The 16,834-nt window shown below is 55.2% G+C and overlaps 1 pseudogene; it reads left to right on the forward strand.

The window, feature by feature from the left end:
• The first annotated feature begins 1,674 nt into the window (after positions 1-1,674).
• On the forward strand, positions 1,675-14,976 carry LOC100586021 (annotated as a pseudogene).
• Positions 14,977-16,834: the final 1,858 nt, after the last annotated feature.

The raw sequence follows: 16,834 nt of genomic DNA on the forward strand, positions 1-16,834 counted from the left end.
TTCAAAAGTCCAGTGCTTCTTGAGACTTTAAATTTGGCTGATAAACCTTGTTCTACCTGTTACAGGCAAATGTTAATAACTTCCTTTATGAGGCCTGTGAATAATTCTTGGTCCATCACTAACTTAGTTCATTTAATAGCTTTAAACATTTTAATTGCACTTCCAAAATTAATATGCTTAAATTTATGTCTTAGTACTTCAGCTTTCTACCTTTAGCAAAACCTTCTGAGTATAAACTAATTTTTCAAAATCTAATCATTCAAACATACGACTGTGGGGGGAGGTCTCCTAAATGTTCCAAAACTATACACGCACTATGGATTTCCACATAAAATCACTAACTCATTCAATTTCTCGATTTCACATTTTCAACTGGATTATCAGGGTGTCACTGACATAGGCCAAATTCTCCAATACTCAAAATACCAAATTGACATAGATTGCTTTATGCTAAAATATTCATACTATGAGGCTCAATTTCTCGATTCTGTCTAGACTTCAGAAGAAACACACACCTACTCAGGAGGCTGTCTCCACTCAGGGAACCCAGGTGACTAAGGGCTAGGGAATCTGGGCAGCCTGCTGCGGGCTTTTAGCTACCAGCTGTGTGAGTCTTGACCATGGCACTTTGGTGAGAACAGAAGGTGCCAGGAGGGAGGCCACATCTCTGGGTTCCGTTTCCACACATCCCTGGGAGCCTGCCCTTCCCAGCCACGTTTTGCTCACGCTGGGTCTGGCACGGTCAACGTCGAGGTCTTATTTAAATGGCTTTGTGTTTTCAGGCCCGTATGATGCCAGGGACGTGGAGCTTGTCTGCCATGGATGAGCCTCACAGGACTTTTGCCACTTGGGGTCATGAATCTAACTCTTTTGACACCTGCGCAGGGGCCATTGGTGGTGCAATTGGGGCCACCGCCTGCCACCTCTCCCTAATGGGACTCAACCCGAGGCCAGCGTTTGCTTCAGGATTTTGCTCTTCTCTAAGAGGTGCGGATAAGGCTTTGAAGCTGGGGCCAATCCACCAGTTCCCCTGTTCAGGGGGCAGGTGTCCAATGGCCCCCCGTGAGCAATTTCATGCCACCCATCCCCACCCCTGCCCCCGCCCCCACCTGAAGCTGCTGCCGTCCCATTCACGGTCCTGCGTCTTTGCAGCACTGGCTTGGACGGGAGCCTGATCCAGTGCCAGCGTGCCACCCCTTGGCAAGGCTCCTGGTCTGCTTACACCACTTTTCGCCAGCCAATGTCCTCTAGGGTTGGAACCAACTGCCTGCACGCTGGTCCAGGGAGGTTCCTAGTAATCGTCCTGCTTCCCTCTCGCTCCCCTGGGAACCACCTGAGACCGCAGTGGACATTCCTAAACTCCTGTGGACTCACAGCAGATTCTCTGCAAGAGATTTCCTCAAGGACTGGATTCCACAAGCCCTTCTGTCCTGCTGTGGGCCTCAGGCAGTGTTCCCGCCAAGCTTTCCCTAAAGACACAAACAGGCAGGACCTTCCCACAGCGGCCTCAGGGAGCCTTCTGCTGGGCAGAGCATCCCTGCCAGGGGAAGCCAGTGTCGTTAAGTGGGAAGGCTGTGAGGCCTGCAGAAGACAGTGGCCCTGAGGCTGTCTCCACTGCCAGTTGGTGCCACCAAGCCATCGGGAGGGAGTGGCCATCCCCAGTGGGGTTGGGAAATGGAGACAGAGGTTACAGTGGGCGGCCACAGCCCTCTGAAAACCACGGAGTTCCTTCAGTGGCAAAAACCAGAGCCCCAGGGCTGAGCTGAGCTGCCGTAGCCATGGGACCTGCTCTCCTGGCCCTCTCCTTCCTGTGGCCATGGCCTTGACTGAGGACACCTGTCCAGGTGAGTCAGCCCCCGGGGGGGTAGGACCTTAGAGCGATCACACTCCGGGAAGCTGACAGCGGCCACCTGCTGATCACTCACAGCACACCAGGCCCGGTACTATGCCCTTCGTGAAGGTTCCTGCCTTATCTTCTCAACAGCTTGTTTTAAGCCTCATGCTTTAAAGAGGAGACAGAGGCTCAAAGAAACAGATACAGCCTAACATAGGGGTTAGGAACAGGGCCCTGGGGCCAAACAGGCCAGGTCCCAAATTCAGAGCATGCAGCAGGGCCGTCTCCCCGGGGCCGAATCCTCCTCCGCAGAAGGGCCGTCGTGAGAGTCCCACCAGCTGTGTGAGGAGGCAGCGGGCATACAGGGCGCTGGCGGGGGGTGGGCTTATCAGAGTCTGTGCCATGATCAATGTCACTGGAAGACCACCCAGCTGGACGTGGCCAGCAAAGTCAAGCTCTGTGGGGAATTTGGCCTGGGATGTGCCCGGCACTGGGACAGGTAGTCCCCACCATGTCCCTGATGTACTCCAGTGAGGCCGACGTGGCACCAAGGCTCCAGACCTTCCCTGGGCTCCTGGAGGCACTCAGGTGATTCCCAGCAGCTCCACCTGTGGCTCCACCTTCTGGGGGAGGATCTGGCCCCCCTGCATCGTGGCTGTGCTGGAGTATGTTGCTCTGAACTCAGAACCAGGGATGGCTTCCAAAAACCCTAGCAGGCACCATGGCCTGAGCCTGCTCGTGGTGGACCAGGGGACCAGGGTAATGGTGGGTCCCGTGGAGAAAGGCCTCGAGTGGGGCTAGGAAGAAAACGCATGCCGCAGAGGCCCTTTCACTGGTTATGTTATGGGTGAGTTAACTTTTTCCCCCAAACATGTCTTATTTTCTAGATTATCCTACGTTATTAAGTATTCTTTTTTAATGAGAAAAATTAAGCAAATAAAAAAAGTGGTCCACACTTGCTCTGACCAGTGAGCCAGGGGTGAGGACAGATAAAAAAAAAAAAATCCACCAAAAATGGCAGCTGCCCTGTCTCCGGTGAGAGCGCTGCTCCGTTCCACCGTCTCTTAGAGCGCCCTCAGCAGGGCGTGTTGATTTCATAATCAACAAAATGAAAAATGTTTTTTCAAAGAAGTAAACAACCTTGGTTTGGCTCCAGCTGTGCCACACCTGGCTCTGTGTCCTTGGACCCCACATTGCCCCTCTCCAGAAGACCTAGAAGGCCCCTTCCAGCCCAGTAATTCTACAACCACATTCCCAAGGTCTGGGAGGGAAAATGCTTTGTCAGCCCCAATTCCCCAAGTTTCTTAGAAATATTGATTGTCATCAGTTTTTGAAAGTGCCCACTGTTTATTAAGCTCTTTCTAAATGCCATAAATTACACTAAGATATTTAAAATACACATTCTGTAATCCAACCCTGGCCACAACCTTGTTATTATCCCCACTTGGCAGCCCAGAGCACAAAGCTCAGAGGAGTTAAGTGATCTGCCACAGGACACACAGCACTGAGGACATGGGGCTCCCCTAGGTCGGAGTGGCCTCCAACGCCAGGGCTCTGCCCCCCATCACCTCTCTGCCTCACCAGTGCCCGAGGGGTGAGGACAGACCAAGGCCCCAGCAGAGCAGAAAACCTCACTTCCCAGCCACTGTTGGGCCAGGCACTGAGTGGGCACCTGTGTTTCTCTGCAGAGGTGAAGGTGGTGGGCCTGGAGGGCTCCGACAAGCTCACCATTCTCTGAGGCTGCCCGGGGCTGCCCGGGGCCCCAGGGCCAAAGGGAGAGGCAGGCACTGATGGAAAGAGAGGTAGGTGCGGGCTGGGTGGGGAGGCCAGGCAGGGTCAGTGGAGGAGGGCATTGGCTCTTGCTCTTTTTGAAACTAGATGCTGAGTTGGCCAATGTTAGGTAACATGGGGTACCTTAAAATGGCGCTGTACCTTAAGATGGGGCCGGTTCCAGGTTCTTCTCCCCTCCTTGACTGGGCACTGTCTGAACCCGCCAAAGGAGGGCCAATCAGAAAGAAGCATCTCCCGCCTTCCCTTGGGCCCACCCCTAGCCCAATCCACATAGGCCCAAGGGATATAAAACCCAGCACACCAGCAGCCCTCTCTCTCTTCTCTTCCTTCTCCTTGCGTGGTGCCGCTCAATACCTCCAATAAAGATCTCTTGACCGTGACTGGTGTAGTTTGGTCTCCGCCTGGCCCCTTTCATTGGTGCCGTGACTCAGATCGGGACTCCCCACCCCCCTCGGTGGGACCCCGATCCCTTTCGGCCTCAGTCCAGACCCCGGCTGGTCTTCGCTCATTCTCCTGTTCACCAAGCTCTTCGCCCAACACCGGCCTCGTCTCGGTGAGTCTTCCCCTCCGGGGTCTACCTCTCTAGGCAGGCAAGGATCCCCACGAGGCGCCTCGCCTCAAGCCCCTAAGGCCACGGTAGACCCCAAATAGCAAACTGGCCCACATATCCCCTAGACAACCAAAGCAAATGACCCACTTATGGGTCTCTCGATCCTAACATTCTCCAGGATCTCTGCAATTATTGCGAGCGAACAGGAAAATGGGTAGTGATCCCGTGTATCCACAGCTTCTTTCTCCTACGGGATAGACCTAACCTTTGTCTCCCTTGCAAACCGCAGCAGCTCCTTGCCGCTCTTAAACCGCCAACCTCTCCCTCTGCCCCTGACTTCGACCCAGCTGATGAACCCCCACCATACCACCACCCTCTGCCACGCCCTCTGGCCGCCACCCAACTGGAAGTCGCCCAGCCTCCCACTGCCCCCCCCCCATGCCCTCAACCACCTATCCCATCAGCCCCGGCCTTCAGCACCCCCACCACTCGCTCAAAGTCACAACCCCCCCCTTGCCCCCCTTAGAGAGGTGGCAGGAGCTGAAGGTATTGTCTGAGTCCACGTCCCCTTTTCTATGGATGACTTATCACAAATAGAAACATGCCTAGGCTCTTACACTTCCAATTCTGCTTTATGTATCAAAGAATTCCAATACCTCATCCGAGCTTATAGCCTTACCTTCCATGACATCTATATGATTCTCTCTAACACCGTCCTCCCCGAGGAGCATAGGCGAGTCTAGGAACAAGCTCGAACTTATGCAGATGAGGTTCATCAAACAACCCCAGCCCTACCGCTAGGAGCACAGGCAGTACCTGAGCATGAGCCCAATTGGGATTATAACACCCAAAATGGAGTATCAGCCCGAGAACATTTCGCTACTTGCATCATAGCCGGTCTACGGAGGGCAGCGCAAAAGGCAGTTAACTTTGAAAAACTTCATGAAGTCATACAGGATAAAAATGAAAACCCGTCCGCTTTTCTAGACCGCCTTACACAGGCACTCCAACAATACACCAACATAGATCCCGAAACCCCAGACGGCAGGCAACTCCTCATGTCCCATTTTTTTGCTCAGAGTTTTCCTGATATCAAAGGTAAACTAAAAAACTGGACAAAGGCCCCCTCACCCCTCAAACCGAGATCTTAGCGACGGCATTTAAGGTGTATCACAATTGAGATGAGAAGGCAAACAGGCAAAAGTACCAGTTACTGGCATAAGCCCTTCAAGCCTCCCCTGGATCACACGGCCATAAGTTGTCGTCTGCCCATCCATCCCAACGTCAGCCCCCAGGGCCCTGTTTCAAATGCAGAAAGGAAGGGCACTGGGTCTGAGAGTGCCCAAATCCCAGGCCCCCCAACTGGCCATGTCCTAAATGCCACCAATCTGGCCATTGGGGCATAGACTGCCCCGGCTCCCGAAGGGGGGCCGGGCCGGCCACCATCCCAACTCCTGATCTTCTAGGATTGGCCATTCAAGACTGACAGGGCCTTGGGACTTCCTTCCCGACACAAATCATCAGCACACAGGAGCCCAGGGTCTCTTTAACAGTGGATGGACGCCCCATCACCTTTCTCCTAGACACCGGAGCTACTTTCTCAGTTTTAGGAGAATTTTGGGGCGCCACTTCCCTCTTTGGATCTCCCATAGTCGGGGTTGGAGGCCAAACCATACGTCCAAGAGCCACTCCTCCCCTCTCCTGCACTTTCTCCGGCCACATCTTTTCCCATCGATTCCTAGTCATGCCACAATGCTGACTCCCTTTGTTAAGAAGAGACATTCTCTCTAAATTTAAAACCTCCATCACCTTCAACCCAATCACCCTCCTGCAATCCACCTCACTCATTGCCTTGGTGGCGAGTTCCATAGATCAAACTCCTGCTCCTACTCTGCCTTCGCTCCCAGCCAGCATCAACCCCATAGTGTGAGACACCACCACCCCCTCATTAGCACTCTGTCCCCCTGTACAAATATTCCTTAAAAACCCACACCACTTCCCCAGCCAACCCCAATATCCTCTCCCTGTCTCCAGCCTGAAAGGATTACAACCAATCATTTTAGACCTCTTAAGAAAAGGGTTCCTCAGGCCAACCCATTTTCCATTTAACACCCCATTCTAGCAGTAAAAAAACCCAGTGGTACGTTCCGCCTGGTCCAAGACCTCAGCTCTTATCGTCTATTCCTCCTAGTGCCACACATTTCTCAGTCATAGATCTTAAAGATGCCTTTTTCACCATTCCCCTCTTCCCTCAGTCACAAGACCTGTTCGCCTTCACTTGGACTGACCCAGACACTAAACAGTCACAACAGCTCATGTGGACGGTGCTTCCCCAAGGGTTCAGAGATAGCCCCCATATCTTTGGTCAAACTCTTGCCTCAGACCTACAAAAATTACACTTTCCCCAGTCTACCCTCCTACAATACATTAATGACCTCCCCCTATGCAATCCCTCTCTAACTGTCTCACAAACTGACACCACCTCTCTTCTCAACTTCCTTGCTGACCGAGGCTACCGAGTATCCCCCCAAAAGGTCCAGCTCTCCCTCACTCAAGTCACCTATCTAGGAGTCCTCCTTGCCCATGACTCAAAGGCCATCACCCTAGACCGAAAGTGCTTCATTAGAAGTCTTCCCATCCCAAAAACCAAACAAGAGATACTCTCCTTCTTAGGACTAGCAGGCTACTTTAGAACTTGGATCCCCAACTACTCTTTATTAGCAAAGCCCCTATATGATCTCTCCCGAGGTACCCCATCCGAGCCTGTAGAGGCCACAGTCAAGCAGCCCTTCCTGTCACTCCAACAGGCACTACTCAAAGCCCCAGCCCTATATCTTCCAGACTTACAACAACCTTTCATTCTATATGTACATGAGCACAATGGCTTGGCTCTTGGAGTCCTAGGTCAGATGCACGGACCCACCTTTGCAGCAGTTGCATGTCTATCCAAACAATTCTGAGAACGAACTCGGCCTGCAGGGAACTGAGTTTTCTCCTTTCCCTCCTCACTCGTCCGGCCTGGGTTTCCTTCCTTCTCTCGCTCAAAAAATCCTGGTACCAGGTAACCCACGGCCCTCGGCCTTACAGAGGCCCATCAGTTCTTTCGTTTCGGTGACGACCGGCTCCAAGGTTCTGACTCGCAACACAGCCATCGGCTAATAGGGGACGCCCTGTTCAGCCAGCCGCCGTATACATATACCCCTTCCTCTCTCACCATGGGAGGCTCTGCATCCCTGCCAGCCGACTAGACCCCACCGTGCGAGGGTGGGCCCCCTGCCTTCGGGCCCTGGCTGCAGCCTACCTACTACTTCAAGAGTCAAAGAAATTAACGTTTAGGGCAGCTGTTGTCATTACCTCCCCCCATCAACTCAAGGAACTCCTGACCCACAAAAGTCTACAAACCCTTCCCCCTTGCCACGTACTGTCTCTCCTAGTTTCCTTCCTGCACGATTCCGCTGTAACTTTCCAAACATGTGCACCCCTCAATCCCGCCACCCTCCTGCCTGTCTCTCCTTAAACACGAACCCACAAACCCCTCTAAAGCCAGGCACTCCCGTACCCCACAACCCTCTCAAAGTTCACATTTCTAAAACGCCCTCCCTTCCTACTATTCCTAAGGCGTAAGCTGCCGCCCTCATGCCTGCTCTGAGCCCGCTCTTCTGGCTCTCCGCCTCTTACATCTTCTACGGACCCTCCTCCACCAACAGGCCCCCTTCACAACCCTACTACCTGTTCAAAGAAACCTACAACGCTAACCAGAGGTCACACACCAATGTCATCAGTTACACCCGATGCTCCATCGACGCATCCTCAGTAAACCTTCCCCTCCCTAAACTCACCATAGTAAATAGCAGTTAGGACCCTTATTTCCACATGTTCCACTTTGCCATTTGCTTTCCACACCAACAATCCCGCAGCGCCTGTAAAACTGAATGGCCCCCAAACTATGGGTGTCCCTGGACCAGCTGTGTTATGAATTAAATCACCAAAAAAAAAAAACAAAAAAACAGACAGACAGACCCCATTCATATATTATGTCACCAAAACAATGCCTCATCTCGAGCGATTCACATCACCGACCCAGCCAACGCAATCTGGGGCCAGGCAGCCACAGGGAGAATATACCCAAGCAACGCCTGGTCTTATCCAGCACAAACTGTAACCATCACCCGTACCCTAAAAACTGACTCCGAACAGGTTCTAGCCGAAATTAACACAACACCTCTCAGGTCCCTACTTCCGATTGTTTCTTATGCGCAAACATCAACAAACCCCCTCTTGCTGCGGTTCTCCATAAACACGAGCAACTCCTCCCCCCTGAACACCAGCTTTCTAATCTCCCATGTCCCCCTCCTTGCCAACCTCAGCATCCCTCTTCCTACCTGTTACAACACCAGCTACCACCCCCCATCGCCCCACAATGTAACATACAAACTGTCAGCCCCCTCAACTTTCCCTCAACTCACATTGCTCTCCTTCTCTGAAGGCCTTCAAGCCTATCAGTTTAATCACCGTAAACCCAGCTCTCCTGAGGACCGTCGGAAAAAAAAAAGCAATCTTCCTACCTATCATGCTTGGAATCTCTCTAACAACCTCTCTCACAGGTATACAGCATATCCCAATTTTCAGACGGCCATTGAGGAAACGGCTCAGTCTCTAGCCGCCCTCCAACGACAAATCACATCTCTAGCTGGTGTCACCTTTCAAAACCGCCACGCCATCAACCTACTCACAGCCGAAAAAGGCGGTACTTGCATCTTCTTACAGGAGAACTGCTGTTATTACATTAATGAGTCCCAAGTAATTGAAACTAGCATTAAAAACCTACATCAGATAAAACGTAAACTAATGAATGCTAGCACTACTCTCTCCCTTTGGGAAACCCACAAAACCCCCTTCTTAGCCCCCTAATGGGTATCCTCGCTTTCTGCGCACTACTCCCCTGCCTCATTCCATATCTAACCAAACATTTAACCAGCTTCTCCTCAGAAACTCACCAGCGAGGACGAGACAGATTCCACAGACGGGCTCACAACCTGCTAACCCAAGCCAGTCATGACAACCGCCAACCGATTCCACAAATTTCTCAACGATTTCCACGCCGACAGCTGGCTCATCGCCAACCCATCCCTGCCCCTCAAGTGGCTCACGGCACTGGAGGATCTATACCTACAAGGAACATTACCCCATGCACAACCCTGACGGTTCTCCCTGTGCCCCCCCCACAGCGCCCCCACTCAGCAGGAAGCAGCCAGATGAACCACGATGCCCATTTTCCCCCATTTAAGAAAACAAAAAGGGAGGAAGGTTAGGTAACATGGGGTACCTTAAAACGGCGCCGTACCTTAAGATGGGGCCGGTTCTGGGTTCTTCTCCCCTCCTTGACCGGGCACTGTCTGAACTCGCCAAAGGAGGGCCAATCAGAAAGAAGCATCTCTCGCCTTCCCTTGGGCCCGTCCCTAGCCCAATCCACGTAGGCCCAAGGGATATAAAACCCAGCACACCAGCAGCTGTCTCTCTCTTTTCTTCCTTCTCCTTGCGTGGTGCCGCTCGGTACCTCCAATAAAGATCTCTTGACTGCGACCGGTGTAGTTTGGTCTCCGCCCGGCCCCTTTCAGGCAACACCCCCACCTTGGTTCCTAGGTCAGGGGCCTGGGTCGGGCCCCTGCTAGAGCCAGGAACAGAGCTGACTGCAGGGGCCCAGCGGGCGTTCTGCAAATGCCTGAGTGGGGTGCTCATCTTTTAATGACCTAATGAGTGCCCGGTGGGTGTTTTGGCAGAAAACTTGGTTTTAGTCCTGAACTACCATCTGCTGTGTGGCCCCCTGCAGGACTCTGATTCCCAGTCCCTATACTCACCTGGGCTGTGGAGCGAAAAGTCTCCCAGGGACCAGCTTCAGAGGAGGAACCTGCAGCTGAGGGAAGTGAGGAAAGGTTCTCAGGTTCTCATTCCTGGAAGGGGAAGAGCCAGGACTCCACCTACGGTCTCTGGGAAGGGCTCTGAATTTCCAGGTCCTGGCCCCTGAGTGGACAAGAGAGCCGCGTGAGGCCTGGGTCCTGGGTCTAGAACCTTCTGGTGCAGGACAGGCAAGCTCAGGTGGGGCCGCGGTCACATCGCAGCACAAATAGGATCCTGGTCATGACAGGAAGAATCACAGCCGCCAGCTCCAGGGTGGGTCCTTCGGGTCCTGGGCAGGGAGCTCTGTTTAAGGTGGCGTCTTTGGAATTTGCAGGAGAACGCGGCCCCCTGGAGCCCCTGGGAAGGTAGGACCACCTGCGCCCAAGGGTAAGGAAGAGACGAGAGTGAGGAGGGGCTGCGAGGCCCTTCCAGACCCAGCTGCAGAGGAGCGTGGACGGGGCCAGAGCCAATGCCTGTCCAGGAAGGGCTCCCTGGGCTCAGTCCAGGGCAGAGGTCTCAGTGTGGGGCAGGAGTCTCAGTCGCTGGAAGGGGTCTCAGTCTGGGGGAGGGGTCTCAGTCACGGGGAGGGTCTCAGTGTGGGCGAGGGGTTATCACGGGGAGGGGTCTGAGTGTGGGGGAGGGGTTATCACGGGGAGGGGTCTGAGTGTGGGGAAGGGGTTATCACGGGGAGGGGTCTGAGTGTGGGGGAGGGGTTCTCACGGGGAGGGGTCTGAGTGTGGGGGAGGGGTTCTCACAGGGAGGGGGTCTGAGTGTGGGGGAGGGGTTCTCACGGGGAGGGGTCTAAGTGTGGGGGAGGGGTTCTCATGGGGAGGGGTCTGAGTGTGGGGGAGGGGTTCTCACGGGGAGGGGTCTGAGTGTGGGGGAGAGGTCTCATCCAGGGGGAGGGGTCTGAGTGTGGGGGTGTTCCTAGTGCCAGAGCATTCACCTGTGGGTGGGTCTGAGACCAAGCCTTCCCCTTCTAAGGTCAGCGTCAGCTGGAGTGGGTGGGACAGGGTTGTCTGCTCAACTCTGCCAGCCCCTCTCATCCCATCTCACCTGTCATCTCACCAGGCAGGAGGCCCTGTCCTGCCACCTCGTGTCTCCTGCCCCCTGCAGGTGTTGTCATTTTGGGGCACTGTTTCAAAACCTAGGTTAGCCAGAGTGGGCAGGGAATATTAATGATAAGCTCTGATCACAGAGAATGTGTAAACATACACTAGATACATTTAACATAGAAATCCATACATCCGACGCAGATATAAATATTATGCGTTTATCTGTTATGTGTGTATAACGGATTTTCTGGTGCACGTGTTTACAGATTATTTAGAAAAACCAGAGCAACGTGCTGCAGGGAAAGCCCCACATTCACCCCTCTGTTCACCCCCGAGCTGCTCAGGGCGTCCTGGGTGTGCTGTGCGAGGAATATTTTCTCTCACTCACCTGCTCCGTCATACTCTGCATCTAAATGTAAATAAACGCCTATCTCCCCAGATGCCACCTCACCCCACCCTTCGTGCTGCATCTACAAACACAGGCCACTCTGGAGCCTCTGGAGGCTCAGGGGGGCCCTGAAGCACCAGGCTCGCTCTAGCTTAGACATGTGGCAGGAGGAAGGGGCCAATGAATGCAGGCACAGTGACTCTGCTGCCTCCAGGGTCAAGAAGGGCCACAGCCATGCCAGATGGCCATGGGCACTGGCAGCTTTTCTGGAGGGCAGTGGCCACCTTCATGCCAGGAAAGTGAGGCAAGCGCCACCATCTTCTGCTCTGTGCTGGGGACAAGTTATCTGACGTCCAACTCTTTGTGTGTTTGCCTGTCTGTTCCCCTCTCCAGGAGACCCTTGGAAATCTGATCAGTGTAACACAGGTGGGTGGCAGGCCCCAGATCCTCCAGCCCCACCTGTCCTATGGAGCCCAGTCCAACCCGCTCCGACTTGCACTCACCAGGAGCCGGGCAGCATTGGGTTGCTGTGCAGTCCCAGCCCCAGGCCTCTGCCTTTTCTTCCCTCTCTGCACTGGCCAGATCCACAGGACGGAGGTGCCTGGTCACCTGGCAGATGCCCCAGGAAGAAGCAGGGCAGGGCTTTCATAGTCGTGTGCCCCAAAGAAAATTGGAGTGTACACTAAAGGCCGGGTTCCCGGGAGGTGAAGATGGGGGAAGCAATAGGAGATGGGAGGGTCAGCAGACTGGGCGTGGCCATCACAGCTGCGTGGACCTGGGGGCCGTGTCCCTGTCCAGGCCTGGGAGTCCTGCTCCATCTGCACAGAAGCCTGTGGCCCTGCTCCTCCCAGGCCTCCCTCCTACTGCCCCTGCCCTGCCCAGGTCCCCCGTCCTGCAGCCATTCCCCAGGTTCCCTTCCCAGGCCCATGCACCTGCAAGGACCTGCTAGACCGAGGGCACTTCCTGAGCGGCTGGCACACCATCTACCTGCCCGACTGCCGGCCCCTGACTGTGCTCTGTGACATGGACACGGACGGAAGGGGCTGGACCGTGAGTGTGGGGCTGGGCAGAGGCGGTCAGCCTGGGAGTCCCGGAGGCCAGGCTGCACACCTGGTGGGAGAACACACTCTGGAATTCTCTATTCCCCTGGTCGGGGACAGTCAGAGATGATGGGGGAGGTAACCCGTGGGTAAAAGTCCAAGCCATGGGGGAGGCTGGGAGAGGCTGGGTGCTCTCCTGCTGTGTGGCTTGGGGCTTGTTGCCTCCCCTCTCTGAGCCCCCATTTCCTCCTTCATCCCGTGGGGTCTGCGAGGAGACCAGGTGGGCGTGCTGGTGACCCCAGCCCGTGATGCTCTGCCAACTACAAACGCTGCTCCTCTGGAGGGCGGGTCCCCTGTGCTGTGGGACGTCGGCCTGGCCCCCCCGGCTCCTGTCCCCTGGCTCCTGTCCCCTGGCTCCTGTCCCCTGGCTCCTGTTCCCTGGCTCCTCCACAGGTTTTCCAGCAGAGGGTGGACGGCTCCGTGGACTTCTACCGGGACTGGGTGGCGTACAAGCAGGGCTTCGGCAGTCAGCTGGGGGAGTTCTGGCTGGGAAACGACAACATCCACGCCCTGACCGCCCGGGGTAGGGCCGCTGCTGGGGCTCAGGGGTTGGGGGGCCCCGAATGGGGGTGCCCCTGCCCCTTGGGCCTGGGCCACCTGGAACATAAGCGCCTCTCGGCCCACAGGGGATTGGGCCCTGAGCACACTCAGGGTGGCACTGGGACCTCCGAGGGCTGTGTCCCCTGCCGCTGGCTCTGGCAGCACCAGGACAGGAGAGGGTTAGAGCTCTGGGCTGAAGGCCTCTTCAGGTCTTGGCCCCACTGGCATCTTCGACCCTGAGCATGCAGAGAAAGAGAGAAACCCTCAGGGCTTGGCGCAACCCTTAGCCCTAACTTCACTTCCCACTGTCTCTCCTTCCTAAAGCCGCTGTCTCCGGGGCAGAGGGAGATTTCTCTCTGGGTCCCTCCTCTCATTCCTCCGGTCAGGCCACAGCCCTCAGCAGGAGTGAGGACAGCATCTTCATCCTCCAGTCACCAGCTCCAGCATATCAGCTGGTCCCTGATCCTGGGGGAACTGGAAAATGGTCCCTTCCTCCCCAGGAGCCCATTCCAAGCTCCTGAGCCACCTCCTCGTGTTTGCTGGGTCCTTTCCACATAAAGGAAGGACTGCAGTACTTTCCCACAGTGAGGATCGGTGACCTCACAGCCCATTCCAGGGAAATGCACGGTTTCTTGATGAAGTGAAGTAATACTGGTAGGAGGGGGAAACTCTAGATTCAGCCGATGCACCTGAGGGAGTAGGGCCTCCCAATCCCTCCTACCACAAAGGACTTTCTGCATGAACTTGAGGAAACTTTCCCGTGGATCACAAGTTCAGACATCCCCTGAAAACACTCAAATTCCCACCTCTGGTGCCTGGAGGCAGAAGGGCTCTTGGGCTGGGACCTTGAAATCTTTCTCCCACAGGAACCAGTGAGCTCCGTGTAGACCTGGTGGATTTTCAGGGCAATCGCCAATTTGCTAAGTACAGATCATTCAAGGTGGCCAGTGAGGTGGAGAAATACAAGCTGGTCCCGGGGGACTTTGTGGAGGGCAGTGCGGGTGAGTGTCTGTGCGGGCCGAGTGGCCTGGGCCTCCGAAGGGGGTTGGGGAAGGAGAGAGAGCGTGCTCAGCATCTGGCTATGCCTCTGCTGTGTGACATTGGGGGTTGACTTAACCTGTCCAACCCACAAACCCACAATGGGTTCATCCATCAATTCACCCAGTTTATTGTCCTTGTGAAAATTATGATCCACATGTCATAAAAAGTACAATACATAGAGGCTATGATTATTTGCTACCATTATTGATGAAAAATGGGAAAGATGATAAGTCTATTTCTACAGAGACTGAATCCCTACACTCTGTCGGAAGTCACTCATCCCCTCTGCTGCCCCACCCGGAGCCAGGCGGTCTCCAAGTGTAGGAATGCCTGTTAGCTGGCTGAGCAGACCAGGCAAGGAGATGCCAAGGCTGCTGTCCCAGCAGAGTGCATGTTCACTAGGAGGTGCCCCTTGGAGTTATGCAGTGCACAACGTGGGCTCCTGGCCATGGCAGCTCTGCACTGGACCTAGGATCCAGCCTCCCCGGAGCTTCATGGTGAATGCCCTATTTTTCCGTCTGAGCAGGTGATTCTCTGACATACCACAAAAACTACTCCTTCTCCACTAAAGATCAAGACAACGACCGAGATGCTAAAAACTGTGCTGTGCACTATCAGGGAGCCTGGTGGTATGCCAGCTGTCACCTGTCAAATCTGAATGGTGGCTACCTTGGGGTGGGGGGGCCCATGACAGCTTTGCAAATGGCATCAACTGGAAGTCGGGGAAAGGGAACAACTACAGCTACAAGGTGTCAGAGATGAAGGCATGGCCCACCTAGCCCAGCGCTGAGGTCAGAGGGTCTCTCCACCCACCCCGGCTGGAGGAGCGCATCCCTCAGCCCTCACCAAGAGGGCAATGTGGGGATCGTGGCCCCCATCCTCACAGGAAGAGGGAGTTCCCACCAGTCCCTTGTAGGCATGGCCTGCAGAGCTTTGCGCCCAGTGCCAGCGTCCAGGCCCCTGCCTCCCGTCTGCAAGGCTAGGCGAAGCCCCAGTGTGCCTCCCTCACCGCAGCCATCAGTGCTTGCTTGCCTCACAGGTGATCGTGGGATGCCATGGCCATTTGCCCTGCCCTGACCACTGGCCACGCCACTGTGCTGCTCATCCATCCTTGCTTCCCTGTGACTTGGCCCTATGGGTGAGTCAGTTGCCCTAGGGCTGAGGGAGTTCCCCACTGGCTAAGACAAAGCTTGGCCACCGTGCCTGTTTGTGAATAAAGTTTTATTGGCACAGCCATGCCCATGGCTTCCATATTGTCTGTGGTTGGTTTCTATCATCCCTGGAAGTTTCCAAGTGCCAGGCAGAATAGAGTAGTTGGGATGGAGACCATATGACTCGCAACTCCTAAATTGTGCATTAATCACTCCTTTGCAGAGAGTGTTCGCTGACCTCTGCACTCAGAGCCACCTGACCCTGGCCGCCTGGCCCCTGCTCTGCCCACTCAGCCCCTGCTCTGCCCACTCGGCCCCTGTGCCGGGGCTTCCTGACACCTGCCTCCTAGGGTCCCCCGGGACTCACGCATGCGAGCCTCACACATTGTACCAAAGGTGATTGTGTGCACGTGAATCCCTCATCAAGAATGAAGCAAAGATTTGAAGGAGTTGAGTGGGTGAGACGGATCTGAGCCCATGGGAGAGGGAAAGATCCTCCTCCCTCAAGCGCTCCCTCTTGGAATTAGCCAGAAGGCTGAGCCCACAAAACCGTGGGTTGCATAAGGCCTGACAACACCTGTTTTCCTTCTGGTCAGCCAAGCAGGCCCTCTCCTGGGACCAGCTGCCCTGAGCCCAGATCCCGCAGAGGGTGGAGGGTTCTCCCCAGCCTCGGTCTCTCTCTCCTGGAGAGGGCTCAGACCCCTGCAGGCTCCCTTCCCCACCTCTGGAAATCAGGGCCCTCACTAGGCCTCTGGCTTTGCTTTTGCTTCTGTTAGTCTCTCCGAGGCTTCCTTCTGCCTTTTCTCTGCTCGACTCAACTCTCCAGGTGGAAATGCTGGCAGGCCCAGTGCAGCTGCTTCACAGATGACTCTTCTCAATCTGTGACCTGCAGGGACCCATAAGCCTCTAGCAGAGGCCTCCGAGGGGCTGAGGCTCACAGGAGAGGGTGTGGGGAGCGTGGAGGAGCCTTGGCTCCTGCTCTCAGTGCTCCTGGTGCAGGTGAGGGCTATGTGGTCACAGAACAGGCCCCTCAGGTGGGCTCTGCACTGTTCCCGAGCGCCCGCTGTCTGCATAAGGGGGACAGACAGCTGCAGGAGGTGAGGGCCCACAAATTCCTGTTGTTAGGGGGCTTCACATGGGGTGGGTTTGCCCCAGGCCTGGGAGGATGAATCGGATCTGACTCCGGTGGTCCTCCTGTCCACTCGGACTCCCCTGTGGACAGCCCCTGGGCTAGGCAGGGTTCCTCTGCCCAAGGGGCAGCCTGACCTGAAGGAGTTAATGTGGAGGTGGCTGGTGGCACCTGGCAAACCCCCTCCGTGGGACACTGGATGCCGGTTTCCCCGAGTTCTGCTGGCTGCAGCTTCGTGTGGGAGACAGCAGCCCCCAGCGCATTGCCCCCCGGGGCAGCAGGTCTCGCAGCCCCACGGTTCTGACTCCGCTGCCTGGAGCCTGGCCTACTAGGCCCTATTGTGGGTGCAGGGGTCCG

The sequence above is a fragment of the Nomascus leucogenys genome, chromosome 8 (genome assembly GCF_006542625.1).
Source record: "Nomascus leucogenys isolate Asia chromosome 8, Asia_NLE_v1, whole genome shotgun sequence".
Taxonomy (NCBI): domain Eukaryota; kingdom Metazoa; phylum Chordata; class Mammalia; order Primates; family Hylobatidae; genus Nomascus; species Nomascus leucogenys.